This window comes from Crocuta crocuta, unplaced genomic scaffold, assembly GCF_008692635.1.
Source record: "Crocuta crocuta isolate KB4526 unplaced genomic scaffold, BGI_CrCroc_1.0 scaffold77, whole genome shotgun sequence".
In the NCBI taxonomy this organism is placed as follows: domain Eukaryota; kingdom Metazoa; phylum Chordata; class Mammalia; order Carnivora; family Hyaenidae; genus Crocuta; species Crocuta crocuta.
Window position 1 is genome coordinate 5,905,834 of NW_027532172.1, and position 13,641 is coordinate 5,919,474.

Genomic DNA, 13,641 nt, shown 5'->3' on the forward strand with positions numbered 1-13,641 from the left:
TTTTCTAAATGTCCCAAACTTCTTGAAATAGTCTCAAACTCGGAGCATATATTATCTTTACAACAGGGAGGGAAAATATTAGAGGGGAAAAAAGACAAGAACTCACTGAGACTAAAATAGGAAAACCCAGACAGTTGTTTAGCTCTTGAAGGTTTTAAGCTTATCCAACACTGCCCTAGCCCACACTGCATGCTCAGAGCTCCACTCCATGATGAAGATCCTGGGAGATGGACCGTATGTAAACAAGTGGGGATAGCAATCCCCACATACCCTGTCCCTAGGCGTATACAAGGTACTGGAAGATCAGAGAAGGAAGTGACCAACTCCTCAAGCTTCAATGACAATGTGATACAAATATGCTAGAGACCAGAGCTCCCATTTATGGAGCACTTAGTCTGTTCTGTAACACCCTTGCTCTTACAACAGCCCTCTGGAGTAGACACTGCCATGATTTCCTTTACAGACAGGCAGAACTGAGGTGCCAGGTCACCATAACAGGTAGATGTCACCACAGAAAACAGGTCCCTGAGATGAAAGAATTACTGCTAACAATGGCTGGAATCCCAGTCCTAACCTTAAAGAGCTGCAGCCTGGCTGGTGGGCTGTCAAGGTGTCTGTTTGTCCCGCCTCCCCCCATCTTCCTAATGCCATAGCAGGCACTGGCTCCACAAAAGCAGCAGAGCCAGAGACAAGAAACAGAACTTCTGTATCGACCTGACACAGATGCCTGTGGTCCAAGACTACGTGTTCATTTTCTTCTTCATTAGCATTTTATTCTAGTTTAAAAAAATTTTTTTAATGTTTATTTTTAACAGAGAAGGGGGGGAAGGGAGCACAAGTGGGGGAGAGGTAGAGACACACACACACACAGAATTTGAAGTAGGCTCCAGGCTCTGAGCTGTCAGCACAAAGCCCAACATGGGGCTTGAACTCACAAACTGCAAGATCATAACCTGAGCCAAAGTCAGACACTCAACTGACTCGAGCCACCCAAGTGCCCCTTTATTCTAGTTTTAATAAATGAAAAGTTGTAAGCTATACTTGGAACTATTCCATTAAAGCCATAATAACACAGATCCTTTCCCCAGTGCTGAGGGACACATAAAACACCAGATTCTGTTCCAAAAATCCAGACAAGCTTTTCTGTAAGGGAAAGAGCAGTCTCTCAGATGCTTCTCCTGTCTAGAACCACCAGCATGACATACTGCCCCATCTCTCTGCCTTGTTAGATCAGATTTCTGGAATGAAAGACTAGAGGGCCCCAAAATGGAAGGGGATGAGAAGGAACTTTCAGCCTATCTAGAAGTATGTTCATCAGAGTTACACCGTTAGAATTACAAAGTTTTAGCAACTTAAAAAGCTTTTTCTAGCTAAAACCACAGCACGGCTCCTTCAAGGAAATTGGAATTATGGATTCTAAGGTATCACATGTCTTTTTTATCCGAGTATCACATTTTCTTATAAATAACTAAATATATTTCATACACACACCAAGAATTATCAGTTCTCCTTAAAAAGAAGCCCATTACTCCTCTTTCAAGGGCAATTCTCATTTCTAGTCTCCTTCTCCTTGGTGCAGTCTATGACTCCCACCACCCTCTAAAAAACACACACAACAGAAACACACAGAAATGGTTGCCTCAGACTATAGCTGAAATTGCTGTGAGGGCTCAATCTATGAGGGACTTTCCTACCTTGAGTCACTGTTCTCTCTTGTGCTGACAAGTAATGGTCCACTGGCTTCAGGCAAGATTATATGTTCTCTGCATGTTGTCGATGTTTACCCCCACTCATCCCTCAGCTGGTTCCCTAACCAGATGACACATGAGCTCATCCTCTGAAACACAGGGAGCCAAAAATGATTCAGTCTTTGTGGGCAGCCACAGAACCCAGGCAGCCCTGACCTGTGTAGGCCGGCACCCTGAGCGTTTTACCTGCTGATGGAGGGACCAAGGTGTGTCCTGCACTGCACCAGGTCCTGTGTCCAGGGGTCACAATTTCCTCCAGATCCTTGCAAAACCTCACTTAGTTAATACTTTCCTCATGGGTCTGCAAAGTGTCCCAGGCTCACAGCACCAATCTGGCAGCATTTATCACAAACCACTCAATATAGTCAGTGTTCCTTCATGACCAACCAGGAGAAGAATGAGATACAGGTATGAAAAAATTCCAGACACTGGCACACACAACACTTTGTCCTAACACAGAGCCATTTGCCAGTCATTCTCCAGAAGTCCTGAGATTTCTTTCCAAAATAAAGCATAGCATGGGGCGCCTGGGTGGCTTAGTCGGTTAAGCGTCCGACTTTTGCTTAGCTCATGATCTCGCGGTTCGTGGCTTCGAGCCCCGCATCGGGCTCTGTGCTGACTGCCAGCTCAGAGCCTGGAGCCTGCCTCGGATTCTGTGTGACTCTCTCTCTCTCTGACCCTCCCCTGCTCACGCTGTCTCTCTCTCTCTCTCTCTCTCTCCTAGAAATAAATAAAACATTAAAAAAAAAAAAGCATAGCAAAATATTTAAAAATTTTTGATGAAATCAAGTTCAACCACACCCACAGATCTGAAGCATATCATACACTGACTCCTCTGGAATCAACCTGCTTGTTAGAAGGGCAGTGACTTCAGTCACTCAAGAGCTCATTTGAGGACTGAACGGGAAGGCCAACAGGGCACTTCCACTTTTGACATCTTACCACTGTGTTCCCTTTCTTTGGTTCTATACAAAGAACCTCCAGTATTTTCAAAGTAAAAACACTCTTTTGGGGTACCAGACTGGCTCAGTCAGTCAAGCATTTGACTCTTGATTTCATCTCATCTCACAGTTGTGGGATCAAGCCATGCATCAGCTTTGTGTGCTGGGCTGGACATGGAAAGACATGCTCTCTCTCTCTCTCTGCCCCTCCCCTGTACGCACATGTTCTCTCTCTAAAAACAAAAACAAAACCACACACACGCACAAACCCACTCTTTTGAAAGTGAAATGAATCATTCCTAGAAGACAGATAGCCAGTCTCCTCCTTCCTCGCCTATACCTTCCATAGACCTGCTGGCCACATTCATCAGCTTTTCAGGGCCCAGAGTCTGTCAGCTCCCACCTGGCACCTTTGCAAGGTCCACCCTCCCAAATGCCCCAGGATCCTGCATCTGGTGCTTACAGTCTTCCCCTGACCTCCCAAGGTAGGGGCAACATCCCAGTCAACCCTACGGCCCTCAAGCATGCAACCCTGTGAAGGTGTTGCTGTGTTTGTCCCATAAGGCCAAGCAGAGGTACTACAAGGGGCAGCTCAAAGGACCTGGGGAAGAGACACTTGTGTTCCCATACTCTCTGATAAGGACACAGAGGAAGAGAAACCCAGATCCTCAGCAGGGAGTTGGCAACCAACTCCACTATCTCTCCTCCAGAAGCAGTCACCTCAGAGAATAGACACTGTTCATGGAAGGACACCTTTCACTGCTTTACATGTAAAACCTCTACTCATAACAGCAGAAAACTTGAAAAAAATGTTCATTAAGAACTAATTTAGGAGACCATAATCTCAGCAGTGTGCAATTAAGTGGTTTAATAGTAGTATATGTTTTTCTTGTCAGGTTGTTCAAGCTCATACAAATATACATTCTTTGGGGTACCTGGGTGGCTCAGCTGGTTAAGCGGCCAACTCTTGATTTTGGCTCAGGTCATGATCTCACAGTGGTTCATGAGATCAAGCCTCACATGGGGCTTTGCATTGACAGTGCAGAACCTGCATGGGATTCCCTTTCTCCCCACCTCTGCCCCTCCCATGCTGGTGCTCTCTCTCAAAATAGTTAAACTTTAAAATATATATACAGGGGCGCCTGGGTGGCTTAGTCGGTTAAGCATCCGACTTTCGCTTAGGTCATGATCTCGCGGTTCGTGGGTTTGAGCCCCGCGTCGGGCTCTGTGCTGACTGCCAGCTCAGAGCCTGGAGTCTGTTTCAGTCTGTGACTCCCTCTCTCTCTGACCCTCCCCTGTTCACGCTGTCTCTCTCTCTCTCTCCTAGAAATAAATAAAAAACATTTAAAAAAATTAAAAAAATATATATATATACATACATTCTTTGGTCAAGTATACTATATCCACCCTTCCTCTTCCTTTGTTGGGCAACTCTAGACAGTCTCTAAAGGAAACAGTATGATTCTGTTTAGCATGAGAACCAACAGGTGCTGGGTCCTCACACCTCCACAGAACACCCTGTAAAAGAAGCTAAACTGAGAACTCCAGAGATATAGCATCACTTGTTGCTCATGAAAAGGGGAGGAACGAGCTAAAGATGCAATCCACAGACACCAAGTTTCAAACATATTTTAAACAAACGGGGATCAGAGTGGAAGCTGGAAGGCTTGGAGCTAGGTTAATCCCAAGACAAAAGTTGCTGCAGTCTCAGCAAAGATAAAGTTGTATAGACCTGGGATCTCAATCCCAGATTAAAAAAAAAAAAAAGGTAGGGAGGAGGGTTACAGTAAAAATTCATATCTAGCATTAGTTTCATACTTATAAAACAAAAACAATCTACTATTCTTATAAAACAAGCTTTGAAGGGGGATGCAAGATTTTTACATTCCCCAAAAGAGTAAGACAGAGCTCACACAACCCCATGGGGCCCCTCATTTCTGAGTGTGCAGCTAGGGATAGAAAAATCTGAAGCAGAAATAGCAGCACTAGCCAGGTGTTCTGCTTCTTTATCTCTAACACAACTTATTTCTTAAAAGAAAGTTTTAATCTTCCTCAGGCCTGGGATTGCACACTCAATTTCTAAAACATGTATGCACGTCTCAAGTAGGATAAATGGATGGATACACAGAACAAAACTAAATAACCTCCCATTTTGAATAATTATGACTGTCAGTTAAATACATTCACAAGAATGAGTTAAAACCAGCAAACAAACCCAGGAGTACAAAGAAAGTTTTCTGAGTTCTCTACAACAGAAAGCAAGCAGAAGAGGCCCAAGAGGCCCAGACTGATTCCAGCTATCCTAAGGAGTTTATGACAGCAGGTACTAGGGCTCCATCTCCAAGTCACAAGGGTTTCAAAAACCACCCAAAGCCTGAAATCCTTCAGTCCAGAGTGGGATGAGATTACCCTAGGAACAAAAAGAACACAGGTGAAAGACAACACAGTGAGGGTCCCATGAGCAGCTGCTAGAGCTGTTACTTCTATTTTTTTGTGGGCAGGGTACCATAGGTACTGACTATGTTATGTATCTTCACCAACAGCTACATTTCATGAACTTTTAAAATCAAACCAAGGCATGACTTTTCTGTTTAATCACCTGTTTGTTTAACCACATGCTTGTTTTGCTGTCTGTTCTGACCTGGAGACCACATTAATTAAGAGCTTTCATCCTCCCAACCATTTCAATCTTAACTAAGTGGCATCTCAGAGGCATTAAGTACAAAAACTTTTTCTTGTTACTAGAATATTAACTTTTAGCCACCATATAATGATAATGCTGGTGTGTCACCATAGCTTAATCCTTACTTTTAGGATTGAATTAGTGTAATTTCACTGAGAACCCTAGTTATGCAAATTTACATTAAAAATAAATATACAATCTTGAAAAAGATTGGAGAAAATGTCTGTAAACAGAAAAATGAACCCAAGGTGCACTTGAGCCAGATGTGGATGACTGTCAGGTCCAACAAACTTTGTGGGTAAAAAGACGTCCTTGTCTCCCCTTCAATCTCCCATGTAAAATGGCAAAATGGTAATGTGCTACAGCCTCCCTGATCCCAAGGCAAGTACCTCTGCGACATAACACCACAACCAACGCCAGGAAGAGTTTGCTTCCTCCCTCCATCCCCAGGGCTTAACCCAGTGCAATGGTGCCCTTTAAAACAGGCCAAGGTGAGGGGCACCTGGGTGGCTCAGTTGGTTAAGCATCTGACTTCAGCTCAGGTTATGATCTCACAGTTTGTGAGTTCAAGCCCCATTCCAGACTCTGTGCTGACAGCTCAGAACCTGGAGCTTGCTTCAGATTCTGTGTCTCCTCTCTCTGTCCCCACCCTGCTCATGCTCTGTCTCTCTCTCTCAAAAATAAATAAAATGTTAAAAAATAAAAAAAAAAGAAGAAAAAAAGAAAAAAACACAGGCCAAGGTGAGGACTTACAGGAAGACTGAAGAGCCAGTGAGGGGGTGCCTGGGTGGCATCTGATTTTGGCTCAGGTCATGATCTCACAGTTTGTGAGCTCGAGCCCCACATTGGGCTCTCTGCTCTCAGCATAGAACCTGCTTCAGATCCTCTTGGCTCCCTCGCTCTCTGCCCCTCCCCTGCCCATGCCTTCTCAAAAATAAACACTAAAAAGAAAAAAAAAAAAAAGAGAGAGCATGCCAGTAGAGAGGGGAGCTACACCGGGGATGAAGGATACAGGATTCCTTTTGGGATGCATTATATGGTATATAATACTGTTATTTAGGGGGAAAAAAAATCAACACATAACAGGGTCACACTGAAGAGATCACAATCAGCTCAGGGTAGTGGTTTCAGTAACCACTATGTTACTAATGTCACATCTCTACCACTAAGAGGTAAGAATGAAATGTTGAAGAGGAGAGCACCTCTGGGGCGCCTGGGTGGCTCAGTTGGTTAAGCTTCCGACTTCAGCTCAGGTCATGATCTCACGGTTTGGTTTAGGAGTTTGAGTCCTGCATTGATCTCTATGCTGACAGCTCAGAGCCTGGAACCTGCTTGGGATTCTGTCTCTCCCTCTCTCTGCCCCTCCCCTGCTCACACTCTGTCTCTCAAAAATAAACATTAAAAAAAATTTTTTAACATTTTTTAAAAGTTTTTTTTTTTTTTTACATTTATTTATTTTTAAAAGAAAGAGCATGAATGGGGAAGGGGGAGAGAGAGACAGAGACACAGAACCTGAAGCAGGCTCCAGACTCTGAGCTGTCAGCACAGAGCCTGATCCGGGGCTTGAACTCACAAATGATGAGATCATGACCTAAGCCCAAGTCAGAGGCTTAACCGACTGAATCACCCAGGTGCCTCAACATTAATTTTTTTTTTTAAAAAAGAGGACAGCACCTCCAAATGTGGCTCTGAGAATGGCAAAGATGCACGCAGACAAGTTGGAACAGAATTCATGAAATATGTGGGTGAAAAGTATAACTTCTAAAGGAATACATTGTTTTAGATAATAACTAAATGTGTATGTGTAACTAAAAGTAACAACTATTGTAGGGAAGCCAACTTTCCAAATACTCTAAGTTTATATACTCTTGGGCTATATCAAAAAATTTCTTTTCTTTCTTTTTTTTTTTTTAAAGTTTATTTGTTTTGAGAGAGAGAGAGAGAGAGAGAGAGAGAAAATCCGAAGCAGGCTCTGCACTGTCAGCGCAGAGCCCAATTTGGGGCTCAGACTCACTAACCATGAGTTCATGACCAAAACCAAGAGTTGGATGCTTAACTGACTGAGCCACCCAAGTATCCATCAAAACTTTTTTTAAATCTCCCTGGCAAAGTGAGGCCTGCTTTATACTGGGGTATAAACGGTGCTTTACCTCCTCTTGGTGCCTGTCTTCATCTGTAAACCAGGCATGGTACAGTTTTACAGAGGTGCTCTGAGGTGGGAACAAGAGTAAAACACCTAGCCTCCTGCCTGGCTCGCATGCAATGCACTCCTCAAATGTGGGCTGTTCTACAGCTGCCCTACAGCTCCTCCAGAGTCCACTTTGAGGTCAAAGGAGGGACATGGCAGTGTGAGGCGATTAAGGGCATACTAAGCCTGTGCTCGTGGAAGGAAGGAGGGTGAAGAGAGGAGGCTTCAATGCCAGGCAGAGGAATGGAGTGCCAAAGGATATCCTGTTTAGCCTTTTAAAAAATAAGGATTTTTAACTGGTTATGTGTGATAAAATGACCATCATTATTAGTTTGGAGTCTTTTCATCCTGCAGATTTTCTTCCATGCATTTTTCTATTCTTTACACAAACAGGATCAGGTTGTATACATGTTACATATACAAAAATTTGGCTGTTTCTCTCACCTTTTAAAAAATTGTGATGAAATATACACAATATAAAATTCACCATTAAAAATTTTTTAATGTTTATTTATTATTTTTTAGAGAGAAAGAAAGACAGAATCCAAGGAGGGGAGGGGCAGAGAGAGAAAGGGAGACACAGAATCCAAACCAGGCTCCCGGCTGTCAGCACAGAGCTGGACGCGGAGCTCAAACGCACAACTGTGAGATCATGACCTGAGCTGAAGTCGGACACTTAACCAACAGAGCCACCTAGGCGTCCCTAAAATCCACCCTTTTAAACTGTTCTGGGGGTATAGTTCAGTGGCACTAAGTACACTCACATTGATGCAACCATCACCACCACCCATCTCCAACTTTTTTTTATCTTCCCAAACTAAAACTCTGTACCCATTAAACAATTAACTGTCCAGTCTCTCTACCCTCAAGTCCCTGGAAACCACCATTCAACTTTGTCTCTATGGTTCTGACTACTCCAGTTTCTCACACAAGTAGGATCATTCAACATTTGTTGTTTTGCTATTTTTCCCCACTAAACTGTATGCCTTCGCCACGTATCTGTCTATATAGAATTCCTTTCAAAGGCAACATAATATTTACATATATAATCATAATGCATTTTTTAACTTCCCTACTGACACTGTTTATGATAATAATAATTCAATGAGTGCCCTTGTAGCTGTCTTTGCACTCTTGTGCAAGTATTTCTGTAGGAGAAGTAGAATTGCTCGGACAGAGCAGAGGTTGCACCCAGTTTTACTCTGCCCTGCAATGTCTGTGAGCCACCAAGACTGTGGAAAATTAAGCTGGCAGAGAGAAAAGAGAAAACCTGGTTTCACAGAGGCCCTGCACATCACTATTACAATGACATGAATAGAGGGACAGTGGAAGCGGGAACCAGCATCTATTGGGGTCTTCTTCTGTCTGCATTCTTACTTAAAGAGTAAACAAAATATAATTCTTATACACATTAGAAGCACATGTGAAAGGGACACCTGAGTGACTCAGTCAGTTAAGTATCCAACTCTTGATTTTGGCTCAGGTCACAATCTCACAGTTTGTAGGATTGAGCCCCATGTCGGGCTCTCTATAGACAGCATGGAACCTGCTTGGTATTCTTTCTCTGCCCCTCCACCACTGGACCTCTTTCTCTCAAAATAAATAAACAAACATTAAAAAAAAAACAAAAACATGAAAAAGGAGGTTTGGGGGGTTTTAGGAAAAACTATGTATGCTCAGAAAGCTCTCAAGCTACTGTTAGGTTTTACACCATAGATGTGTTTCAGGTAACTTTGTGGGATCATGAACTTAGTATCTGGTTATCTGAAGATGTCAAAAACAAAGGTGAAAGAGGAGGCAACACTGCCTTCACAGTCCTGAGCCTGACAGTTTGCTAGAAGGAGATGATAGCAGGAGTACCCCTAGTAGAGCTGCAACCTCTAGGAGGACATCAGGATCAAGACCAAGCTGATCTCTCCAACCTCTCCCAGCCTGGGCTTCCTTCCCTTGAGGGTCTCTCCTCTGTCATCCCCAGGGCTGCCTTCTCCAGACCTCTGTCCCACCTGGAATGACATCCCCACATTCAGCAGCACTCAGCAGGGCACTCCTGCCTTCTCCAATGTACCAAAGGAGCCTGGTGGCCAGCCCACACAGGGGAACTCAAGAAGGAAGGGGATGGGTAGAGTATAGAAACAGGATCTGGTAGATGGCTAGGTGTACCACACTGCTCTTAACCCGTTAGGGGGTTAGTGACCCCCTCAAGAATGAGATGTGTGGCCTCTCTCCTAAAAAATGCACACCCTCACTGAGGTCTACATACAGTCTGGGATGTGAGCAACCGTGGACCCTATCTTCAGAACTCCTGATACAGGGAATCAAATTAGAGGGATGAGTCAAATATTGAGCCTTCCCATGTCAGAACAAGGATGTTTCTATTCATGAAGTCAGAAACAGCTCAGAAGATACTGAGTTGAACTGCAGATGCTTAAATATAAGAGGATGGTCAAACACTCAAGAAATGTTGACCAGATACTTGGGAACAATGGATTTGAAGCTTGAGTGAACCTAATTTGAAAACAGATTTGGGAATAACCTACAAAGGGAAGACAGAAGGACTCTAAGAGTAATGTGCAAAGAAAGAAGAGCACTGGGTCAGGGCCCTGACAGGTGAGAACTGCCTGAGGGCAGTGTGAGAGAAAGTCTGTAAAGAGACAGAGGCAGAACATCTACACCCTCCTGGAAGCCATGGGTTAAGAATCTCCTCTCAGTTTCACATGGAAAATCTAGAACCCATACCCTTTGGACCACATGACACAGAGGGAGGAGGAGGGTCTTGCACTGTGTGGCCTTTGAGGTCCCTCACGGTTCATGGTCTGGGGCTCAGTTCTGAATGAGCCTTGGCAAAGCCTTCACAACTTCTTCAATGAAAAGAGCTACAGGAGGCAACCCCTTCAAACCAAGCCACCATAGTCAAAAGGTCTCAAGCACAGGGCATGATCAGCAAAAGCCAGCTGATATGGGAAATCCTAAAGGATAAATGACAGTTGCTTCTAACAAAACAATTACAAGGAGGGGCGCCTGGGTGGCTCAGTCAGTTGAGTATCTGACTTCGGCTCAGGTCATGGTCTCATGGTTCGTGATTTCAAGCCCCAAGTCAGGCTCTGTGCTAAGAGCTCAGAGCCTGGAGCCTGCTTCAGATTCTGTGCTCCATCTCTCTCTGCCCATCCCCTGCTCACACTGTCTCTCTTAAAAACAAACATAAAAAATTTAAAAAAAAAACTACAAGGAAAACAGAATGAGCATATATAAAATTAAGAAACAAAAGAGACACTTTAATCAAATGCAATGTGCGTATCTTATTTGGATCTTGATATGAACAAATCAACTGTAAAAAAAATTATGGGAAAATCAGGGACATTTGACTACAACCAGATATTTGGGTGAAAAAAAATGTACTGTCAATGGTTTTTAGGCAGAATAATGGCATTATAGATAGCACAGACAGCTCCTTGTCTCTTAGTGATACACAATGAAATACTTATGGATAAAATACATGCTAGGGGTATGCCACCTAAAAAAATTCAGCTTTTATTTTTAAGGTGGACTAGGAGTTGGTTAACTGCAGAAGCCAGTGATGGATGAGAGACCCAAACCAACTGTTCATCAGCTTAAGAGACTGTCTTTTCCTTCAAACTTTGAGGTGCACTATAAATTCAGTTTTGTGGAAAAAGGACCTTTTCTTGCTACCAGAATATATTGCAAAATACGAATACTACTTGCTACTTTTATTACTTGGTATTGAAATAGGCAAAAAATACTATTATTTAAAAAACAAAAACATGCTTTAAAACATAATCACACAAGAGATCTGCTTACCTTCCACTGTACAAAAAGGTGTTCAATTTGTTAGGGTGATTATCTCACTAGGTACAATAACGTCACTGAAAAGGAAAAGTCTTCCCCAGAGCATCTTCTTTATGAGCCAAACAATGGAAAATTTTCACCTCAGTAAGCTGGCCTCAGGGAGGCTCAGGCTCATCCCTGTTGCCTAGATACCAGTGACATCTCTGGTGCCTACTGAAGGCTCTGGCACCCCCCTCTGCAAAGGAGACTGGCTAAGGTTCATCAGTCTACGATTGCTCCTTCCGCCCACATTCCACTGCCCAACAGACACCGGGATAGTGTACAGTTGTACTGGTCTGTCACTTGCGAAATGGTGAGGCACAAAAGAAGTTTTATGCATCTACTAAACTCATTTTTACAATTGTATCAACTCTAGTGCTGGCTCTCCTGCATTTGATTTCTAACAATTGCTGTGAATTCTAAAGTCACAAAACAAATAAACCAACTGGAGTAACGGTTAACAGTTCAACTGACCTTTTCTCCAAAGAAAAAGTCACTAAGCCACCAACTGGACTTTTATGTCAAATATGATAAAAGTGTTCATTTTGCTCGGTTTCTAATTCTGATAGCAGCTAAAGTTAAAACAAGAACATCACCACCTTGAAACTTCTCTTTACATCTTAACACCAGGTTACAGGATGCAATTATATGAACTCCACAGCAGCAACCTATGTAAATAAGCATCTGAGGTCACTTAAATGTAACCTTACTAAAAATGCAAATACTTTAAACGCTAGAATTCATCAAAATTACTGTAATCTTGGTGCTTTATAAAAAAAATCATAAAGCTGGTGAACTGGAACATTTTTGTTAGCCACTTCTGAAAAGTTCTCAGTACTTTTTCTTCAAACTATTCTTTTATTCTTGGGTTATGTACAAATACCAAAATGCTGCATTCCAAGCAGTAACGAGTTCTATTTCCCTGCCATGTAAGAGCACTGGGTCTTACTATTTTTCCCCATTTTGTTTTCACAATGTTTGGCCTCGTTTGTCTGCCAGCGCAGCTTTCTTAATACGGGAAGCCGAGGAAAAGGATACAAACCCTTAGGATGCGAGAGACGAAAACAATCTTGAAGCAAATGTGAAAGAAATGAAAGCTCCACCCACGGTGACGCTTATCACTGTTAAAGAAGGCGTCCTCTGATCCATTCTAGAGCTGTTTTGGATAATTAGGTGTGCAGATTTCCTCACCACACACCAGCTGACAGGCCCAACTGGCATTCAACACTCAAAATGGCTGCACATCTGCCGACCCCAGGTAAACGGCACCTGAGGCGGTGGGCTGACTCCTCCACCCAAAGACTCAAGGAGACCACCCTCCCCCGCCCCCAATAACCCGGTACACCACGGACGCCGCTGTCCTGGGAAGCAATAACCCAGGAGATCGTCTCCCCACAAACGTCTGAGGAAACCTCCTCAATGACCGCGGGAGATCCTGCACCGCCAAAATACCTGGGAAACCCCCTCAATGACCAGAGAAGACCCTGTCCCTCAAAATCTGGGAAGACAGTCCCCTCCCGCTCCCCAACCCCCAGTAACCTGAAGAAATTCTGCCTCTCTCAAGTGACCAGACGATATCCGGCCCCACAAAGACCCTGAGAGGCCCCCCCCGCCCCCCGGATCGCGGGAGAGCCCCTCCCCAAATAACCCGGGGACACCCCTAATGACCAGAGACTTCTCCCCCAAACGGCCCGGAGACATCCTCCACCAAATCTCCCGGGGCAGCAGAGCCTTAGGCCGGACAAGGCGGGCGTTACCTGCGNNNNCTTCCGGGAGGGGCGGGGCGAGGAGCGGGGCCAGGGAGGGGTCGGAGCCTTGCCTGCCTTCAAGGGGGAGGTCAGATGGGCGGTTGGGTGAACAGCTGGGTTTGGGGTATGTCGGGTGCTAGGGATGCCTGGGTGAACGGATGGCTCAACCAACTGTCCCATTTTCCAGAGTCTGAGGGTTTTCCGGGATGTAGGATTTTCAAGACTAACATTGAGGCAGTCTGCAGCAAACTGGGAAGTTCTTCACCCTAGCAGACGGCAGAATAGAGGACTGGATATGGATGGATGGAAAGATGGACAAAAGAGTGACTGTAGACGGTGAGCAAAGGAAAGTTATATACACAGGTAGATAGATGACTGAATATAGAGGGGTGGACAGAGGAATGACTGTAGAATCCTCTGGGGACCGGTAGATGACCCAGTGCCCAACATAGATTCTGCCAACCTCTACTCTGCATGACTTGGCTGAGGC

At 44.1% G+C, this 13,641-nt stretch overlaps 1 protein-coding gene across 2 annotated transcripts in view; it reads right to left on the minus strand.

The window, feature by feature from the left end:
• IP6K2 (inositol hexakisphosphate kinase 2) overlaps positions 1-13,143 on the minus strand; it is a 30,324-nt gene extending 17,181 nt beyond the window's left edge. Inside the window, exons 1-2 of one of the 2 annotated variants that reach the window (XM_077776974.1) lie at positions 1,935-2,055; positions 1,695-1,837 (exon numbers count right to left, since the gene is read on the minus strand). The gene's annotated coding sequence lies outside the window, so the exon portion shown is untranslated. Of the gene's footprint in view, positions 1-1,694; positions 1,838-1,934; positions 2,056-13,071 lie in introns of those variants that run through there. The other variant, XM_077776975.1, reaches the window with a different exon arrangement.
• Between the last annotated feature and the right edge of the window lie 498 nt (positions 13,144-13,641).